This window comes from Mus caroli, chromosome 9, assembly GCF_900094665.2.
Source record: "Mus caroli chromosome 9, CAROLI_EIJ_v1.1, whole genome shotgun sequence".
NCBI classification, from domain to species: Eukaryota; Metazoa; Chordata; class Mammalia; order Rodentia; family Muridae; genus Mus; species Mus caroli.
This window is the reverse complement of record NC_034578.1, coordinates 72981835-72992504: the sequence shown is the minus strand read 5'-3', so window position 1 is coordinate 72992504 and position 10670 is coordinate 72981835.

Below are 10670 nucleotides of genomic sequence, written 5' to 3'. Positions count from 1 at the left end.
TTGATAGCCAGACTCACATCCTTTAAAATTCACTCTTGCTAAAGTGTTCCTAAAATACTTACAGAATATGATATTTGAAAAATATTCAATGAAACAGCTGGAAGCCATTCCATTGCAGATGATAAACATAATCGCAGAGCTCATGCATCTTGCTCTATAATGTTACAGATACTCCCACTTAGAGATGGGAGCAATTCCTCCACCCTGTGTATCTGGGCTTGGTGTGTAGTTTGCTTTGGCCAAAAGAACATTTATAAACGCAATACAAAACAGATGCTTATAAGCCACTCGTGCATTAGGTCTTACTTGAGATACTAAGAATATCATGTAAATAAGCCCAATCCTGCAAGAGCAGAAAAAGAAATAATGTCTTGGACAACAAGCTGCCAGCTCCAGCCCATGAGGTCCTAGACCATCCACCTGCCAGCTGGCGATTAAGAAATATGGAGACAAAATAAATCAGCTGAGTCACTGAAGAATCAGATCCTATTTTACAAGTGGGGAATTGTGTTCAAGAATTGTTCTCACTGAAATCGCTGTGGTTATTACTATAAAACAGCCATTTACTGTATCCTGTAGATTCTGTTGTGTGGAAATCTAATTTAAGATAAACAGCTTAAAGCAACAACCTTTTCTCTTATTTTATGGTTATTTATTTAAGCTGTTTAATTTGAGTTTCTCTACAGGGCCATTCTACTGTAGTTTTTAACTAGAAAAATAATCACATACAATCAACTCATGTTAAGAATAATTAGAAGAGTAAGAATAAAACAAGGGGTTTGGTTTTTTTTTTTAATTTAAAAGAATTAGTAGAAAAACAAAACCAACAAAATACAAAGATCAAACTTTTGGATACTTCAACACCCTCAGAGTGACATGATGTTTTTTAATGTGTAACAAGATAAGTTTATTTAAAAAAAATGAAAAGCAAATACCAAAAAGTAAACCAGAACTAGAAAAACCATCACAACAAAAAGGTCTTAGATTAGAAATGGGAAAATAGAGGACACTGTCAGAAGATCTGAATGTGCAAATAGGAAAACAGAGATAAAAACTAGCAGAAACATGGAGGGGGCATGAGTGAGATTCCCTGAGGGTGTGAGCTTGGGAGATGCAACACTTGGAAGAGAAGACACTGCACCTCACCTGGACAGTGAAGAGAGCTGGCCCCAGATGGTATGAGCTCCAAAGAGCTGTCAGGCTGACCAGCTTAGTTACCACTAAAGACCAGATCCAGGCCTTTGTGTTGGCCCACTTCAACATCTACCCGTCTATGAACTGCTGGAGCCTGTAAAAGTCCTAGTCTTCAGAACCAAAGCTGCAAGATCTCCATGACATAGGGCAACAACAAGATATCCCAGAGGAGTCCTAGTGAGGACCAGTATTGATAGTGTAGCAGAAGTCAGAGACCTTGAACCGACCAAAGACTCACTGCAATGAACATATGCAAGAAAAACTGGGCAAAAGGGTATACTGAGTGACACACCATACATTTCAAGGCAAGACTTTTGTTTTTTCATTTGTTTCTTTTGGAGAGAGGGTTGCCTGGATGGAGGGTATGAAGGGATGAGGAAATGAGTAGGATTGGGGTGCATGATATGAAATTCACAAAGAATCAATAAAAGTTTTTTTTTAAAGTAAGAACATTTATTTATGAGTTTATTTGAGCATTTAAATATGTAGAGTAACATTTCAGAGAGAACAAAGAAAGAGAAGAAATTGTCAATACATAGTTCTCCTTAAGAAACAGAAAACATTAATTCCTATGCTAGTTTCAAAGACCAAAACTAGATTTATGATTTTGAAATGTAAAAACTTGACAATTAACTGCAAAACCGAAAAGGCTTACAAGAGGAAAAGAAAGAAAGGACAAAGTTATTCAAAGCACTTAAACTCAGCCGTCTGTGGGACTGTGAATGGGTAAATTCCTAGCTGCCTATTTTTTTTTAATTATTATTCTTATTTTAATTTTTTTTGTTTTGTTTTGTTTTTCGAGACATTGTTTCTCTGTATAGCCCTGGCTGTCCTGGAACTCACTTTGTAGACCAGGCTGGCCTTGAACTCAGAAATCCACCTGCCTCTGCCTCCCAAGTCATAGCTGCCTTTTATCAAATTTTGTAGACAAATTTCATCACGCTGGGAACACAAATGTTAATAACTAATACTTAAAGGATAGTGGAAGCTAAACACCTTAAAACTTCTGAAGAGAATTCCCAACTGGAAAAGTTAAAAATATCAACTCAAATATGAGAAAAAGTTATCAAATATGAGAGCTACTAATGAGATTCTCAGCTGTGCGGGTTTTAAAGATTTTACTGTCTATACATCTTTTCTCAGGAAGTCACTACAGGAGATAGTTCTTCAACAGATGAAACAAGAGGAAGATCAAGGCAGGAGAGATGTGTATTCCAGGGAACAACGGCCCCATCACAGATTAATGAAAACCTTCTGCATGCGTCAGAGGCAACAGGCCAAGTGGATGGCAGGAAGGAGAGCTCAAAGGACACAGAAAAACAGAGCTAATAGAATACCAGGATAGTATAGAAGGGAAAGAAAGAGAATGCCCATGCTTGGTGTGTGCACTCATGCATATATAAGGTTAAAACCATGAACTTCTTGTAGTGAAAATCACTTTGGCTTAGAAAGTCATTCTGTAGCCCAGGAAGATGGATCAGAAAGTAAAGGTATTTGCTGTGCAAACCCAGAGACTTAAGTTCAAATCCTGGAACCCAGGTAAATGGGGACAGAGGCAATTGACTCCACAGACTTATTTCCTGACCTCAAATAAATGAATATGTATGCTCACATATACATCATGAATATAAGCAAACAGTCAATAATAAATAAGCTTTTTAAAAGTATGCTATGTGTGGATTAAATGTAGATTGCATATATAATGGTTTCACAAAATGCTATTATTTGTTTTCAATCTGTACTATTTAAGAATGGGAAGTTGTTATAGGTAAGATGGGAGGTTGTTATAGGTAAGAATGGGAGGTTGTTATAGGCTATCTTTAAGATTCATCAATTACACGCACCTGCTTCTTCAGCAAACCAAGCTAGTAAATATTTCATAATAATTATTTTACTCCACCAACTTTAGAGACAAAAATTAATCCTAGAAAATCAGTAAGGTGTGGCTGGGTGACAAAAGCCACAGTACCCTGACAGCCTCTTGTATGCAGCTCTGACCCAAGATAGACTGTGCCCTCCTCTGGTGTCCACAACTCAGTGCCCTCCTCTGGTGTTCACAGCATGGTGCATGTCCCCTGAAGTCTCCTGATCCTAGAAGAGCACTCAAAAAAAAAAAAAAAAAGACAGAGGAAAGTCAGTCTACCATGAATTAAGGTGAATTTTTGTAATTCCTGTTTGTTTCTTTTTCCTTATTTTTTTAACTTCCTTTCATTCTTTTTATTTTCTTTGTTGTTATTGTTTGAGACAGAGTCTTACTTATACCTTATGTATTATAGTCCTGCCTAGAACTCCTTGTTTAACTGAGATTTTCAGTTGACCCTCTAACATACATCTGTCAATTGAAGACTAATATTACAGGCTCATGTCAATACACCTGGATTTCCTTCCAGTCTTCTTTATTTTTTTTTTCTTAATTTATTTATTTTTATTCTTTAACCCTTTTTTTACAGTCTAGTCTTTATTCCCCTCCTGGTCTGCCCCCTCCAACCACTTCCCATTCCATACCTCCTTCCCATGCACCCGTCTCCAAGAGGATGTCCCCACTCCTCATCACCCCCACCAGACCTCAACCACTCCCTGGGGCCTCAAGTTTCTCAAGGTTAGGTGCATCATCTCTCACTGAGATAAGGCCAGGCAGTCCTCTGCTGTATATGTGCCAGGGTCCTCTTATCAGCTGTTGTATGCTGCCTGGTTCAGTGTCTGAGAGATCTTGGGAGTCCAGGTCAGTTTAGACTGCTGGTTTTCCCATGGGGCTGTCCTCCTCCTCAGCTTCTTCCAGCTTTTCCCCAATTCAACCACAGGGGTCCCAGGCTTATGTCCATTGGTTGGGTGCTAGTATTTGCATCTGACTCTTTCAGCTTCTTGTTGGGCCTCTCAGAGGGCAGCCATGCTAGGCTCCTGTCTGCAAGCACACCACAGCATCAGTAACAGTGTCAGGGCCCCAGGGCCTCCCTTGAGCTGGATCCCAATTTGGCCCTGCCACTGGACCTCCTTTCTCTCATGCTCTTCTCAATTTTTGTTACTAAAGTTCCTTCAGACAGGAACAATTCTGCATCAGAGCTTTTGACTATGGGATGGCAACCTCATCCCTTCACTTGATATTCTGTCTCTCCACAGGAGGTGGACTCTACAAGTTCTCCCTCCCCACTGTAGAACACTTCATCCCAGGTCCCTCTCTTTGAGTCCTGAGTGTCTCTTACCTCCCAGGTCTCAGGTACATGCTAGAAGGTTCCTCCCACCCCCTACCTCCTGCGGTTGCCTGTTTCCATTCTTTCTGCTGACCCTCGGGGCTTTAGTCCTGTTCCCTTCCTATATTGATCATGTTCCCTCCTGCCCCTCTCCATCTACCCCACACACACCTCCATGACTGCTGTCTTCTCCCTCTCAAGTAGGATTGAGGCATCCTTACTTGGGTCCTTTGGCTTGTTAACCTTGAGTCCTGTGGGTTGTGCCCTGGGTATTCAAAAAGAATTTGAGGTAAAGCAATGATTGAAAAGCATCTGTAAGTCCTTTAGGGAGATAAGAAAATAAAGAATGGAAAACCTAGAGTACAACAAAGCCAACATGAACATCATACATTGCAGTTTAGGAAAAGAAGGCTAGAGGGCCAGAACGAACATACAATATCTTTGAAATCCTAAAAACAAATGTCTACTGTCAAATGTAAGTGCTCTGATGACTAAAGAAAGTAAAATATATATATATAGATAATCATTATAAACCAAACTAATCTAAATATAGCCATGATATCCAATTGAATCAGTAGAGTTCACTGTATTTATTTTTTAAAGTTCATCATTAATTAACATTAGTTGATACAAATACTTTATACACAATTATGCATAGGCAATAATTTGGTTAATTCAAAATAGGCTACTCTTGTTAATAAAATCTCAAAATAGAAAAGGCTTGTTAATATTGGTCCACACAACTGAAGCAAGCCTTTAATTAGTTTTACAGTTATATAATAAAAAAAAAATCTAGGTTAGGGTAATATTGTTAGCATACTCAAACATATCTATGTATCTTATCAACTCAGAAATAAGTGAATTTTGTATATAAGTATACCATATATCACAAGGAACATAAATCCCCCAAATCTGGATAAGATATTCACAGTATTAAATGCCATAGTTGGTAAGCAATTTATGCCCTTGCTTACATAAGATCATAATCATATTTTTTTAGAACCTTCCAAGAATTGAGGAATAGTTCCAATGCTGGTCCACCCTTATGGTTTTTATGAACTGACCAGGGAGATAGCAATACATAAAGAGGTAGGAAAGACATGTAAATCCTGCATGTGCACCCCTGACATTCCTAAAAGAATCACTAAGAGTCCATTTGAACCACTACATAGAAGAGCACTTGTATTTGGATGCCACTTTTCTCGTAAGAAAAAAAAAGTTTAGTACTTTACAAAAGACTGTAAGTATGAACATATCAAAGAGGTAATGTGTTAACCCACAAATTTACCAATAAGTGACTAGCTGACCTATATTCACTTCAAGTTATGTGTGGTTCAAATTTATGTAGTACCCATGAAATTATACAGAAAAAAGTGCATGAAGTTTCTGTGTTCTTGCAAAAAGTGAAAACTGTTAATACAAGTACAAGAATACCTGTGATCTAACACAGCTCACATGCCCCTTTCATTTAAAATAATTAATAAACCGATTTATATTTATTAATTATTCATAGGAAACATACATTTAGTTAGCACTATAAAAGCATTTGTTAGAATAAAGAGAGAATTTAAATCATAAATATAGGTATTATGTAGTCTCAAAGATAAAATAAGAATACTCAAAAAAAATAGTAAAGAAATCAATGAAATGCATCTAAAATATATATATCTAAAAGGGCAGGAAACTATAAAGGATATATTTTTATTAAAAGGATCATGGCTACATCGATGGTAACTTGAGAAATTCATCCTGGATGCAATTGGTTTTCCAGCCCGGAAACGATGTGAGCATGCAGTCTTGCTCCACAAGGCAAATCGAACCTTGATGAGCTTAGCGTGCTAAGGAGATTAGAACGTGGCAGCAGGAACAATCATCAGGAAAATGAAATGGCTAGAGCAGCAAAGAGGAAGTGAAGAGGAAGATAGAAACCTCAGAGGAACTGGAATGGTCTCATTGCTCAAGATTCTAACCAAACATGGGAACTCGAATAAAGACAAGAAATACATCATTTAACTGAATTTGCCCAGGTTTCAGAAACATCCTTCTAAGCAAGTTTGGAAATTTCAAACCTTCTCACTTGTGCTAAAAAGTATCTCTTGCAAATCAATTATGCATCTATGCATCTTGTTATATTTATCTCTTCACGTACATAGAAGATCTGTGCTTTGCCAGTTGGTTTGTACTCTGAACATCACTTGATTGAGCTAAAAGATGAGAATATTTTTTGAAGACTGCACTGAGCTTCATCCACTGTTCATATCCTACAGCCTGGTACCCTTGATTCAAAATGCAGCTGAGAAGGGAGACCATAGTCCTACCCAGAAGACAAACATTAGCGATGGATTTGGATCTTTGGTGAAAAGGTGTGTGCATCGTGGAGTGAATTGTTTGCTGAAACATCTGCTCAGCCACAGCATCCAACAAGAGTAACAGGAGAAATGAACATGAGCCACTGTACAATTCAACTCCCAGGTTCTCCAAGTAAGCTTGGGTTTCTTTACCTTAGCACTTTCTTTCAAGGTGACTGCTATGATAAACACCACCACCACAGCAAAAAGCTATTTAGGGAGGAAAGGTCTGTGTACCTTACACATCCTGGGTCACAGTCTATTGATGAAAGTTAAGGCAGGAAGTCAAGACAGGAAACTGGAAGCAGGAACTGAAGTAGAGGCTGTGGAGGAATGCTACTTGCTGGCTTCTCACCCTTGCTCAGCCTGCTTTCTTATACAGGCACAAGCCTGGCACCTTCCACATCAATCACAAATCAAAAGAATCCTCAAAGGCCAATCTTATAGAGACATTTCCTCAGTTGTATTCCTTCTTCTCAGATAACTCTAGCTTGTGTCAAGTTGAGAGAGGGGGAAAAAAGCCCCCAGAACAGATTGCAAATATTTTACTCTTTGTAATAAGAAATTATAAAATTACTAAAAATTGAAATGTTCTTACATTTGGGTGTCCACAATAATGAATGTAAACACCTCAATTTTCTTTCCCATGTACATCAATTTGTTGCTACCCTTCCAATTTTTATAGCTTTACTGGGTTGAAATAATAAGAACCCTTGAGGCCCATTGAGTCACCCATAATGGATATTAGATTCATATCTGAGGAAGGAGATTTCCTCAGAGGAGAATTTTAGATTACAGAATGTTATACTTCCTTTGCTTACCACCTAATTGGGCCTTTTGTGAATAAAGTCAACACAATTTCATACATGTGCATATAAATTTACATTCTGTGGAGATATTTTGTAAGTGAGGATTTCTAAGTACTAATAATTTATTACTTGTTAGACACACATATCCCAAGTTAACAAAACTCCAAACAAATGGATGATCAAATTTGCTAAATTCCAGCTAATACTTTCCATGATATTTCTAGGGCCTACAGGTAGCTTTCATTAAAAAAAAAATCATATGTTCATGACAAAACAGAGAAGAATTTATAAATGTAAAACAAAAATAAGTAAAATAAAAATGAAATGTAAAGTCTATTTCATATAGTCATACATTTTATATGGCTGCACAGATGAGAGAAAGTTCAAATTCATAACTTCGCATGAAACATGATGAAGTTATTGCAAAGGATTTGCTGATACAAAGACCAAAAAAACTCTTCGGAAGTAAAAGTTTCTTCGTCTTAGTATAATACAGTTGCTATAACAAAAATCTCAAATACTATGATGCTAGTCATCATTTGGACTGCATTCTTGCTGAATGTACATGTGGTTCTATTTTGCTTAAGTTAGATAAAAATGCACTATTTTGGTTCATTTCTCAGGTGTCTCCAAATGGATTTCTCTCTCATTTAATGACCAAGAAAATAACAGGTTAGAAAGCATGCAGAAAGCTGGGGGACAGGAGACCAATGTGGAGATTCTTAGTCTGGGCCCTGTTGACACGGGCTGTTTCTGAATGTAAGAAATGTTGGTGTTTAGTAGGAAGTGCTACCTGAAGATGAGAGTTAATGTTCTGGAGAAACTCTACTGCCAAAACAAATGCTCTCTGAAGTTTTTCTGATAACACAGCTCTGCTGTTATCACCCATGATCTAACCCTGATGTCAGTTTACTGGAAGCAAATAGAAGTCTAAGCTACCAAAGGCCTAAAGAGAGAGAGACCAAAAAAAAAAAAAAATTCTGTTTTGAAAAACGGTAAATCTCCTAGTCAAGTGAGCCACTGGCTATGGGACATTTTGTTTAATTTTCACAGCTTAGAGCATTACACAGAACCCACTCTTTATCCCATATTAATAAGAATGAAGGCTCTGGGCAGTGGTGTCACTCTTCTTTAATCCCAGCTACTTGGGAGGCAGAGGCAGGCATATCTCTTGTGGGTTCAAGGCCAGCTTAGTCTACAGAGTGAGTTCCAGGATAGAGAGGGCTGCACAGAGAAACCTTGTCTTGAAAAACAGAGAGAGAGAGAGAGAGAGAGAGAGAGAGAGAGAGAGAGAGAGAGAGAAGGAGGGAGAGAGAAAGGGAGAAAGGAATAAAGGAAAGCAAGAGAGGAGGGAAGGAAGGGAGGGAGGGGAGGGAGGAAGATGAAAGAGAGACTGCACAAAAAGAAATATAATCAAAGAGCAATGAAGAGGCATTTTACAGTTGGAAAAAATCATTTGAAGGCATCATTAAAATAATGTTTTGTCAATGATAGTGTGTCAAGTATCATACAGGTCTTGTGTGATACTATTTCTGGGGGGACAAATAAACAATTTCTCACCTCATATAGTGAACTAATGTGGGACAACAGACCAAAGTAGGGATACCACCAAATCCAACTTAGTAAAGCAATGTTTTATGGGGGGGTCGCTTATAGGAATGTGAATGTAGTGGTTTGAATGAGATGTCCCCCCAAATCTAAAGCATTTTATTGCTCCATCTCCAGTTGCTGGTGGTGTTTGGGTAGGTTTAGGAGGTGTGGTCCTGCCGCTGTCACTAGGGACAGGCTTACATTCTTAGCTCTTTGGTTAGTGGAAGCTAGTTGTCTGATAAGTCAATAGGTTTAAAAAAAGGCTGTTATCTATTAGTTGCAGAATGTTAGTTCTGACACAGGGATAGGCGAGAGCTGGCTATTTAGGGCTGTTAGCTAGCCCAAGATAAGATGATTAGCCTCTGGATCTGAAACATTCCAATCTCCCCAACCCCTGAAGCTCTAATCAGTCAATAGGTCTTTGCAGACAAAGCTTTTTCCTCAGAATTCTTGTTGCCACCCTAATTCTGCCTTGGAAAACTAATGCACATACTTTGTCATTATGTGTTGGAAGTATGTAATTTGCTTTTTTTCTTTTTTTAAATTTTATACATGGTTACAATTAAGAGATTTCCTACAGTCTTGGAAAAGACTTTGGACTTTGAACTTTTAAATACTGTTGAGACTGTAAAAGACTATGGTACTTTTGGAGTTAGACTAAATGCACTTTGCATTACGATATGGCCACAGGTCTATGGGAACCAAGGACTAGGATGTGGTTTGAATGGGATGTCCCCTGTAGAAGGACACAAGGTCCATGTGCTTGCAGATAAGCACTAGAGAAACTGGAATTGTTAAACACAGGCTTTTTCTTTTAATGAAGAAATTGACACTTGTTCACCGGGATGCTGTTGGCCTGGTGATCTTTTGCTAGTCACTGGAATCCCACAGACTACTGAGCACTGTTTCTCAAACAATAGACCCAATCTTCATGTAAGAGGTTCCATGTACTTTGAAAAAGTTTGTCATCATGCTTATTACAAACACTCTCTCTAGGCCCAGAGTCCTGAATACTGTCTCCCAATCAACAGAACCCATTCTTAGTAACAACCCTTCCTCCCTAGGCCCTTATCCTGAGAACTGCTTATTAGTCAATGGAACTCATCCTTAAGGGAATGGTCACAGGTGCTTTGCTAAAGAGATGAAGTTTACAAAGGCGTTTCAATGTAGCCAAGCCAAAAGCTTTGTTTTGATAGTGTTCACATGGAAACTTTTTTTTCAAAGCTTTGCTGTGTTTAAATATGTGAAAAATAAACTGTTTGGCATCAGACTCCAGAAGTTTGCACCAGTGCCTACTAACAGAGTTGAGCTTATCTAAGTTTCTGTCTTACCTCACCTGGATCATTTTTTGCCAGTCATGATGCTTGCAGGGACGCCATAGTCTCAGGCATTTGCATACTTGTTTTTTAATTAGTAGCAGTATTTGGGTAAGTTTCAGAGGTGTGGTTTTTCTGGAGGAATTATGTCACTAGAGGTAGGCTTTGAGGTTTCAAAGCTCACTTTTCTCCTTCTCCTTCTTTCTCCTTCTCCTTCTTTCTCCT